This window comes from Herpailurus yagouaroundi, unplaced genomic scaffold (assembly GCF_014898765.1).
Source record: "Herpailurus yagouaroundi ecotype Mexico unplaced genomic scaffold, PumYag 67793, whole genome shotgun sequence".
NCBI classification, from domain to species: domain Eukaryota; kingdom Metazoa; phylum Chordata; class Mammalia; order Carnivora; family Felidae; genus Herpailurus; species Herpailurus yagouaroundi.
Window position 1 is genome coordinate 1,117,700 of NW_024420586.1, and position 9,802 is coordinate 1,127,501.

General features: G+C 37.4%; 1 long non-coding RNA gene across 2 annotated transcripts in view; it reads left to right on the forward strand.

The window, feature by feature from the left end:
• LOC121025947 (uncharacterized) overlaps positions 1-3,469 on the forward strand; it is a 103,410-nt gene extending 99,941 nt beyond the window's left edge. Inside the window, exons 3-4 of one of the 2 annotated variants that reach the window (XR_005788204.1) lie at positions 1,424-1,527; positions 3,336-3,469. This is a non-coding gene — a long non-coding RNA (uncharacterized LOC121025947). Of the gene's footprint in view, positions 1-1,423; positions 1,704-3,335 lie in introns of those variants that run through there. The other variant, XR_005788203.1, reaches the window with a different exon arrangement.
• The last annotated feature ends 6,333 nt before the right edge of the window (positions 3,470-9,802 follow it).

Below are 9,802 nucleotides of genomic sequence, written 5' to 3' on the forward strand. Positions count from 1 at the left end.
GCCCGACGCGGGGCTCGAACTCACGGACCGCGAGATCGTGACCTGGCTGAAGTCGGAGGCTTAACCGACTGCGCCACCCAGGCGCCCCCACAAGTACTTTTTCTTAATGTTTACTTACTTATTTTGAGAGAGGGAGAGAGAGAATCCAAGCAGGCTCTACACTGTTAGCACAGAGCCCTATGTGGGGCTCGAACTCACAAACCATGAGATCATGACTGGGTGGAAATCAAGAGTCGGACACTTAATCAACTGAGCCACCTGGGTGCTTTTGAAAGCCTTTTTCATGCCAGGTCCTGTGCTAGCCACAAGTGATAAAATGGCAAGACCTTGTAATGCAAACATAGTACAGTTATGACCAATCATCACAGATCATTTTTCACTGAAAGTTAATTAAATTTATATAAACTCAATAGAAACCAAATTTGGGGATTGTGAAGTGATCCAATCATCTGCAATGTACCATTCCACCAATTCAAACATCAAGAGAAAAAGCATATTGCACTGCTCATCGATGGAGAAGGTCCATTGTTTTTATTTTTAATTTCTTACTGAGGTTTGCTAAGGGGCCAAAGGCAATATTCACTTTTAAATTTTATGAATTCATGTCCATGAGGTTTGGATGCAAAACAAATTCCTTTTCTGTAGGACTTCCCTAGAGACTTGGTTGTTCAAGCTTCTGTTCCAAATAGATTTAAGAATCTCAAAACATAATGAGACTTTCCTATTCATGGCATGCCACCTGATTCTTCCACTCATGCCTGCCTGGGCCAAAAGTAGAGCAAAACAATACAAACATATTTTCCACTCCTAAGTAGCATGGTGATGCCCACTGTTGAGTCTGAATATCTAAAGTGAAAACATGTTTTGCATATTCAGCTAAGGAGAGCCTTGAGATGCTTTCACAACCTTGCTGTAAACCTATATAACAGCTTGAAATTTGAAACCTTTTGAAAAGGTAAGGGTGATAGAAAATTCTATTATAGTGAAAGAGGCAAACAAAATGATACGGTCTTTAAAAATCTCTCAACTTTCACTTGGTTTTCAAGTATAAGACTCCTATTTGAGGTATTTTAGAAACCATTCCCCCCACCCCAAATCTGTGATTTCATAACTACCAATGGAATATGTAGTCTCAGATTTCCCACAAGGACCTCATGGTTTTAGCATTAAACACATCACTTATGTGCACACCTGGTAATTTGAGGTGCGAGGCTTCTACAGAAAGGCTATTCCAACTCAGGCTTAAGAGGGCTCCTGCTGTTTGGAACAAATTGGCTCTAGGAATAATAGTGACATTAAGGAATGCTCAGTGAATAACAGTGTAAGATTTTGGATTACCATGATTTGCCTCTTATAGCATATTAATAGTCATTTTTCATAAATAAGACAACTTTCATATATATTTTGGTTTTCTGCTTTCAAGTTAGTATAGTTGATGGGATCCCATGGTGCTGTCCAGTAGTGATATTTGCCAGAAGAATCAAGTAATGTTGAAGAGCTGCTACCCAGCTGGGCCGCCTAAACAAGGTAAGTTTCATGTTATAACTCTGCCTTTTGTCAAGGGTCATAGTCAAGGGTCAGATCAAAAGAAATGTTTTATATTCCCATAGTGTGTAAGAAAAGTAAAGGTATAGATGCCCTTGGCTTAAAAAATATTTTACTACAGGGGCATCTGGGTGGCTCGGTTAAGTGTCCAACTTTGACTCAGGTCGTGATCTTAGGGTTCATGGGTTTGAGCCCTGCATTGGACTCTGTGCTGCCAGCTCAGAGCCTGGAGCCTGCTTCGGATTCTATGTCTCCCCCTGTCTCTCTCTGCCCCTCTCTTTCTCTCTCAAAAATAAACATTGAAAAACTTTTTAGGTAGTTTACTATTTTCTGATCAAATTTATGCATAATATAGTAATTATAAAAAAATGGGTGCAAGAAAAATATCCACAATCCTATCATCCAAAGGCAAATGTTATTAACATTTTGATACACTTCCTTCTGTAGTTTTTTCAAAGCATATTTTTTAATGGAGACTGTCCTGTAAATTGACTTCTGTTGTCTGCATTTTTGGGGTGATTATGAAAATTTAACTCCATGCCTTATCCAGTGATAAGTTCTATTTAGTTTTCAGAGCTTTTCCCTTGTCTGCTATTTCTTAAAAATAATCAGCCTAAAATAAGTCTTATTGCAAAGAAGCACATTCTGGGGTACTGATTCTCCCCTTCAGTCTCACCTTTGAAACTTCCCCGAGTTGTTTCACAGTCCATAAAGTAAATTGACAGATCACTCCCTATGTCACTGGACCAGTCTCTTAATCTTGAGAATGGGTCAGTTCGGTTAAACAGTGTTGGATTTCAGGAGCCAGTGATACAGGCTATATGGCATAAGTAATTAGGTAAGGCATTTCTCTGGCAAAAAAACAAATACAGAGGTTAATGACTGGAGGAGATGATAAACCCAGTCTAAGTCCTGATGGTAGGCAGCCTGTTAAGAAAGATTTCTAGATGTTGGAGGCTGAAGCATCTTTTGCAGTTTGAGTGTTTCTAATGATAGGTCCTCAAGTGTTCAGGTAAACTGAGTGGCCCACATTGCAACAGGCATAAAGATTTTCTAAATATGATATGTTGTGGTGATTTCTTGGAAAAGAGGAGAGTTGTAGTCAGATATTGCAGGAAACTACAAGAATTCAGGATCCAGTCTAGTTTATGTGTAAATGCTAAAATTTTAAAGGCAGTGAACAGAGCTAGAATTTGATGTACAGGTGGGTATTACAGTTACTACTGAAACATAATCCAACATAATCAAAAACTAATTTGTTTGAAAAATAAGTCTCGTTTCAATACATTTGGCCTGTTCATTTACATAAGTGCAGCAAGAATAGTGATTAATCATATAAGCTGTTTTCATAAGGAATCTCAGATTAAACTGTTAAAAGCCTCTTCAAGCATCAGACTTTGCCTGCAATACCCAGGATTGCAACCCTGCAATCAGGATATAAGATGTGGAGGAGAGTGTAGAAAAGAGAACAAGAAAGAAAGTTCAGCAATGTTACTCTTTGCTATTGAGGGGATGAGCATATGGAGCATTCTGAGAGTATTAAAAAGGCATCATGCCAGTGAAAAATGATTGGGGCCAGTGAGACAGAATTGAGAAGCCATGCATGAATAAAGACTTTTGACCCTAAAATGAAGAGCCATCCTAAGAATCTTCAGAATTGCTCAGGATTGCATGTGTACTTGACTAAAGATAAGACAATTTTGTTGCAAACTACAGTCTTCCCTTCTATGATAAACAGCTAAGTTTTAAAGTTGCACTAAGTGCTTTCTCTTCTTGGGTTGGCATTGAAGGTGGTTGTGCTCCAGGAGAAGGGGACAGAGAGAGAGAATGAAGAGTAGAATCTGAGTTGGGCAGGTAAGTCTCCTGTGGAAGATTCTGTATATCTCAAGTAGGGAAGGAAGTGATAGACCACTGAGTTAAACAGCTGGTCATTGAAAAGAAGCCCCAATGTGGATAGTTTCTTCTTGAGGTTCCCCAAACGCTACCTGCCAGGAAGTGACCTTTCTTTACTCACCTGGTTAGGTTGCAGGAAACCCTTTAAGTGCAGTACCAGGTGGCATTTCCAAGGGGCGCTATTGGCTCTGTAAAGTCAAATTTAGTTCCTTAAAATTGGTCATATTTGACTCTGTACACACAATTCTCAAGACATTCCAATCAAAGCCTTGGTAATACAATCAATGTTTCCAATTTTTGTCCTGTTATAAGGATAACAGATTCTTACTGAACTTATGCAAATAATGATTTTGCCATGAAAATAAGAATACTAACAGTTTCTGAATTCTAGCGGGATCAGGCAGGGAGAAAAAGTAATTGTTTCATCATTGTTCACAAAGGTATACTTTACCACACTGCTCTAAGTCCTAGCTTAAGAGAAAAGATTTCCTTAGATCTGGAAAAACAAAACATGGTTGATTCTTTAATACTTTAAAGGCATAAAAATTTTATAATCAGAGTCCTTTCATTCATCTCTCTGAAGATGAAGCACTTAGAAAAATCCACCAGGGGGCGCCTGGGTGGCGCAGTCGGTTAAGCGTCCGACTTCAGCCAGGTCACGATCTCGCGGTCCGTGAGTTCGAGCCCCGCGTCGGGCTCTGGGCTGATGGCTTGGAGCCTGGAGCCTGTTTCCGATTCTGTGTCTCCCTCTCTCTCTGCCCCTACCCCGTTCATGCTCTGTCTCTCTCTGTCCCAAAAATAAATAAACGTTGAAAAAAAAAAATTAAAAAAAAAAAAAGAAAAATCCACCAGAATCAAATAATAACTACCTGTAAATGACAAAAGACTTTATTTTTTTAATTTTATTTTTTAAAATTTACATCCAAATTAGCATATAGTGCAACAATGATTTCAGGAGTAGATTCCTTAATGCCCCTTAACCATTTAGCCCATCCCCCTTCCCACAACCCTTCTAGTAACCTTCAGTTCTCCATATTTATGAGTCTCTTCTGTTTTGTCTCAATCCATGTTTTTTATATTATTTTTGTTTCCCTTATGTTCATCTGTTTTGTCTCTTAAAGTCCTCATATGAGTGAAATCATATGATTTTTCTTTCTCTGACTAATTTCATTTACCATACTACCCTCCAGTTCCATAGCAGCAGTATCCACAATAACCAAAGTATGGAAAGAGCCCAAATGTCCATCAATGGATGAATGGATAAAGATGTGGTGTGTGTGTATGTATGTGTGTGTATATATATATATATATATATATGTATATACATATGTACATATGTATATGTGTATACACACACACACACACTGGAGTATTACTCAGCAATCACAAAGAATGAAATGACAAAAAAGACTTTAAAATGGCCATGGTTAGAGATCCGATGAGAGATCATTATTAAAAAGAAAACTCGGTTATATCTGTGACATACATTTTAAGATGATAACTAGAGTTATTAGCATCTCTCTTCTATAAGGAGAGAGAGAGCAAATCTTTTGAGATGTTCATGTAGCCCTCTGGCAGTTACTTCTAGGTCAAAAAGACTGCATTTAGTATTGGATTTTGGGAATTTTGCCTCAAGTATCAAAAGTTTTGGACACTAAACACTACTGATATTAAAGCTTATTTTAATAATTCAATTTTAGCCATCTTGACTTCATAAGGTGAAATTTTCTCTCCTTCCAACTTTTTATATCCATTGAATTTATACTTTATCTTCCTTTTTGCCTTTCTGAAATAACCAGCTTGACTTTCATTTTCCTTAACAAAAATGCATCTCCATACCTTTTCTTAGCCAAAACTACATCCTAGTTTCCTTGCATACACAGTTGTTTCTATTATTATTTAATTACATATAGAAACCTTAATTGCTAGTGACAACTAAGAAGCAATTGTGAACTTCTACACTAACATTCTTCAGATTGGCAAATTTACTAACTCAAAATTTTAATTCCTCTGTAGTAGGTAAGACTATGTTCAGGAATTAATGTTCAATACTTCATTGCATTTGGAAATGATCCAGATATTTAGTAATTCATTTCTGTCATTGAACTCAGCAAAACTCTAAGGGTGAAAGTTACCAAAAAGATTTGAGAAACTTTTACTAGACATACCCTAACACATAATGATGAACTGAAAAGTTCACCAAAGAACTCTTTTCTCTTTTATATCTATCTAAATCACTTGCTCCCAACAATTATGTTTATATTACTCAACAAAATTTCACAAAGCATTAGATACCTAGCCATCACCTTAAGGTATTTTTCCCTTGGTGACAAATACGTAGTTCCTATAAGGGCTTGTCTTTATTTAAGCCCATTAAATGGAGCTCTTTTACAAGTTAATTTAAGCAATTCCATCTTGCGGTAGAAAAATATCACTCACCTACAAAATATATAGACACATAAACACAAAGACAGACACCAACAGAATCCTTATAGCTGACGTTCTAAAATCTTAGCCATGTATCAGGTACAATACAAGTTTATACCGCTCTCTGAAAATAGAGCATTCCTATGAAAACTTTTGTTAGGTCGAAATGGTGTAAAGTGAAGAAGCAATTACCATTAATTTATATAGAAACATTTTTGAGTATCATCACACCCCAAAAGTAACCCCTCTTAGGCATTTCTGATAACTTAGGACACATCTTGATAACATAGGCGCCAAATACATGGAGATGAAGTATGGATGCTTACAGACACACTTCAAAGCCGTGGAGGGAGGGTGAGTGTAGTTCCTGGGGAGAACGTTTGGTGGAGCCACTTGGTGCTTGAGGTATACACTGCCTCTGTAACAGCTTACTACTTAACAAATGCTGAACACTATTTTGCTTTTTGCCTTTTTTCTAAAAGTGAAAATTCTCTTCGCATTTCGTATGGTTAGTAAAAACAGGTGCAAATGTGGGTCATTCATAACAGTGAAGTGGTATAATATGAAATTTAAAAAAGCAGGGCTATCTGTAATACAAAACTTACTTGTTTATATAAGAACAGTTGGATCCAAAATGTGTTTCTGACAGTTTTAAGTTTACCTGCTCAGAAGGCTAACGTTTTTTAGTAGTATGTGTGGAGCAGACACTTAAGATTTTTAATCTGCCCTATTTTTAAAGACCTCCTTTGCATTTCAAAAAATGGCCCTTAGGTTGTGGAGAAGATGGGATAGAAAATCTACAGAAAAAGAGGGGAAAATATCTAAAGTCTCCCCCTGGTAAATACACCCCAACACTCCTCTTACAAGAAGTTGAGGGTACTTAATATTTAAATATTTCCTTCTTTTTAAGTGCAGGTTTCTTAGATGGAGCTTCAGGGTTTAATGTATTATGCCTTTGAAAGTCTGAAGAAAGTAGTGAACTGAGGCCTGCAAATGCTCTTCTTAGTGTAGAATCCAACATTAGAGCAATTCACCTTATAGGGAAAAGCCTTTCCTATTGATTTTATCAGCTCCTTAACATTGGCCTCTATCTGGACAATTCCTGAGAGTTCTCAGGAGGCCCTGGGAGAAATTTTGGTCATCATCTGTTGCCTCTGTAAGGGAGGTTCTGGGCGGGAAGAACACCTCTCAGCAGCCAGTTAAGGGCCTTGTGAGTGGGGCTGCTCATATCCACTGTTCTTTCTAAGTCTTCTCTAAATTTGGTTGTCTCCTCTGAAAATGGAGGGGTGAAAAAGGCTTTGTAACTTCATCTTGTTACAAGAGTCCCTAAGGCTAGGCATTATAGACCTTTGTGTCCACTTTTCAAGTTGGTGTTTCCATAGGTATCAATAAGACAATTGTTTGGGATGACGGGTCTCTAAAATATTTTCAAATATAGAAGCTTTGCCAATTCAAGGGATCTATTGTGTGGCCATGGATGAGTAGGATCTTATTAATCTCAACAGTATCTCAAACCAGTAAGCCTTTGTATGGCTTAACCATCAATGCAAGAGGAGTCCCCAGAAAGTACAAAATAGGCAGCTCTCACAAGATGGAAAAAGTTCACTCCTAGAGTTGGCCTAAGAAACCAAAGACTTTCATTGTCCAGGCACTATGAATGGGGTATGCAAATGGCATCTCGGGTTCCCCCACCCAACCGAAGCATATGAGAAGCCTCTAGTCACAGACCTTCTAATCACCGACACAAGGCAGGTGCTACTGGAATGCGACTTTTCCAACACTAATGAGATAATGAAGGTTGAGATGACAAAAGGTCCCTTATGGACCGGGACCCCTTTTGACAACCTCCCCTCTGAACTGGCATGGTCCACAATCTGTTTGGCTGTTCACCAGAAGCATGCTGGTACATTCACTCTCTGGCTAGCAGAGACCAGACTGATGATAAAGTCAAGCTCTGAAGACATAGAACAAGATGAAAGGAAAACCTCCTCCTTATGACAAATGATACAAAAGAGACAAAACAATGATCCTTTCTGGGAGGAAAAGGATCAATGAAAAGTAAGCGTTCTGACAGTAAGTTTTTACTAGAATTGTTATACCCAAGAAATAGTTCATGCGAATATTCTCTCTTGCTAATCTAAATTTGGAAAAAGGACAAGGTGAAATTTTTACCTTCCACTCTTGACTGGGCCCTAGAGAGAAAGATCTGGGAAACCCATACTTTGGTAAGAGATCTTACCTTTCACCAACTTCTGCTAGTTTTTTAGGATCCTATGTGTAGGCTTTGGAGTATGGTGTCTCAATTCTCCCTCTACCCTTCTATATTCTTTGTTGAAAATTCCTTGCAATAAAAAGATTAACAAGATAAAACAAATGTAACTTTTTTTCACACGTATATCTCCTGTAGACATGGAAGATACCTAGGAAATTTAAGTAACTCCTCTGCATTTTTACATAAAATTATAAAAACACATTTACTCATTCTGCATGTATATAACTTTAATGACTACATAACCTTTTGTCTTTAGGTGTACCACAATTTAAGATATCCCTTTTGTGCTACTGGATACATATGGTGTGGCTTAAATTTTTTTTTTTTAGTAAAGCTATGTAAATATCTTTGGACAAAAATTATTGCCAGTGATAGTAAGATGACAGGTTGGGGGGATACATGAATATTATAAATCATACCGTCATTCCTATCTCTTTATTAATTCAACTGATGTTAACTTACTTGGATTTGTATCGGAGACTCTACTACATAAAGCTACAACCAATAATTTAGAATAAAACTGGAATAGTGGATCAAAGACTTGCTGAATTTTCATTTGTTGACTGGATAACTTTACAGTTTTGTCTTCTACCTTTGAAGGTAACTAGATCAAAGGTGAAGAAGTGCCAACACTGGTGAATGCCTAGCAATGTGTTTATTCATGGCTCTTCTGTTTCAAAGCAGGCATCAGGCCTGGAGCAGAGCCCAACACAGGTCTTGATCTCTGCTCAGGTTTTGATCTCAGGGTCATGTTCAAGGGTCAAACATTTACCAGACTGAACCACCCAGGCACCCCATTCATGGCTCTTCTTGACTAACATCCTCTGCGTTCTCATTTTTACGTTTAAGATGTTTATTTTTCTAAGCTGGCATTTTAAAAAAATGCTAAAAACTGGCTTCCCATTTTCATAGACTGGAAATCTGGTTATCACGGGGCTCTAAAAGTAGAATTAAGTTACCGGTGGAGATGGGTGAAATAGGGGAATGGAATTAAAAGTACGCCTATCATGATGAGCACTGAGTAATACATTAGAATTGTTGAGTCACTATATGGTACACCTGAAACTAATATAACCCTGTATGTTAACTAATTGCAATTTAAAAAACTTAATAAAAATACATTTTCTACTTGAATTACTTTTTTAAAACCACTTCTAAAGATAGTTATGAATTTTTATGAGTATGAACAAAAGCTAAGGAGATGAAGCCAAATTCTTAATTATTTGTGTCTCTGCTAAGCTCAATTTCACCTTTACTGATTGAACATTTTACGTAAAATGGATGAGATCTGTCTTAGGGACTTTGCTCTTCTTTAAATAGTGTCCTTCATTTCTCCTGTGGTATCTCTGTTTTGAAAGCCAGTTGGGAAAAGGAACTTTAAGCAGAAGAACTTCCATGTAGTTTTTAATTGAAATCTTTAATATGTTTTTAATCCAATTTTTTATTACTATCATCAGAGTTTTGGGTTAAAAACCCTGTCGTTTTCCACTGAAAATATACACATGGCCAAAAGGAGTTAGTACCAGAAAATTTTATAGGAAAAACAATACATTGTACCAATTCACTGACCTCTTTGTTAAATAGGCAAGAGGCCACAGTTAGAAATTATTATGGTGGACCAAAGTAAGGTCTGTATATACCTTTCCAAAACAAGTGTGGGGAAAA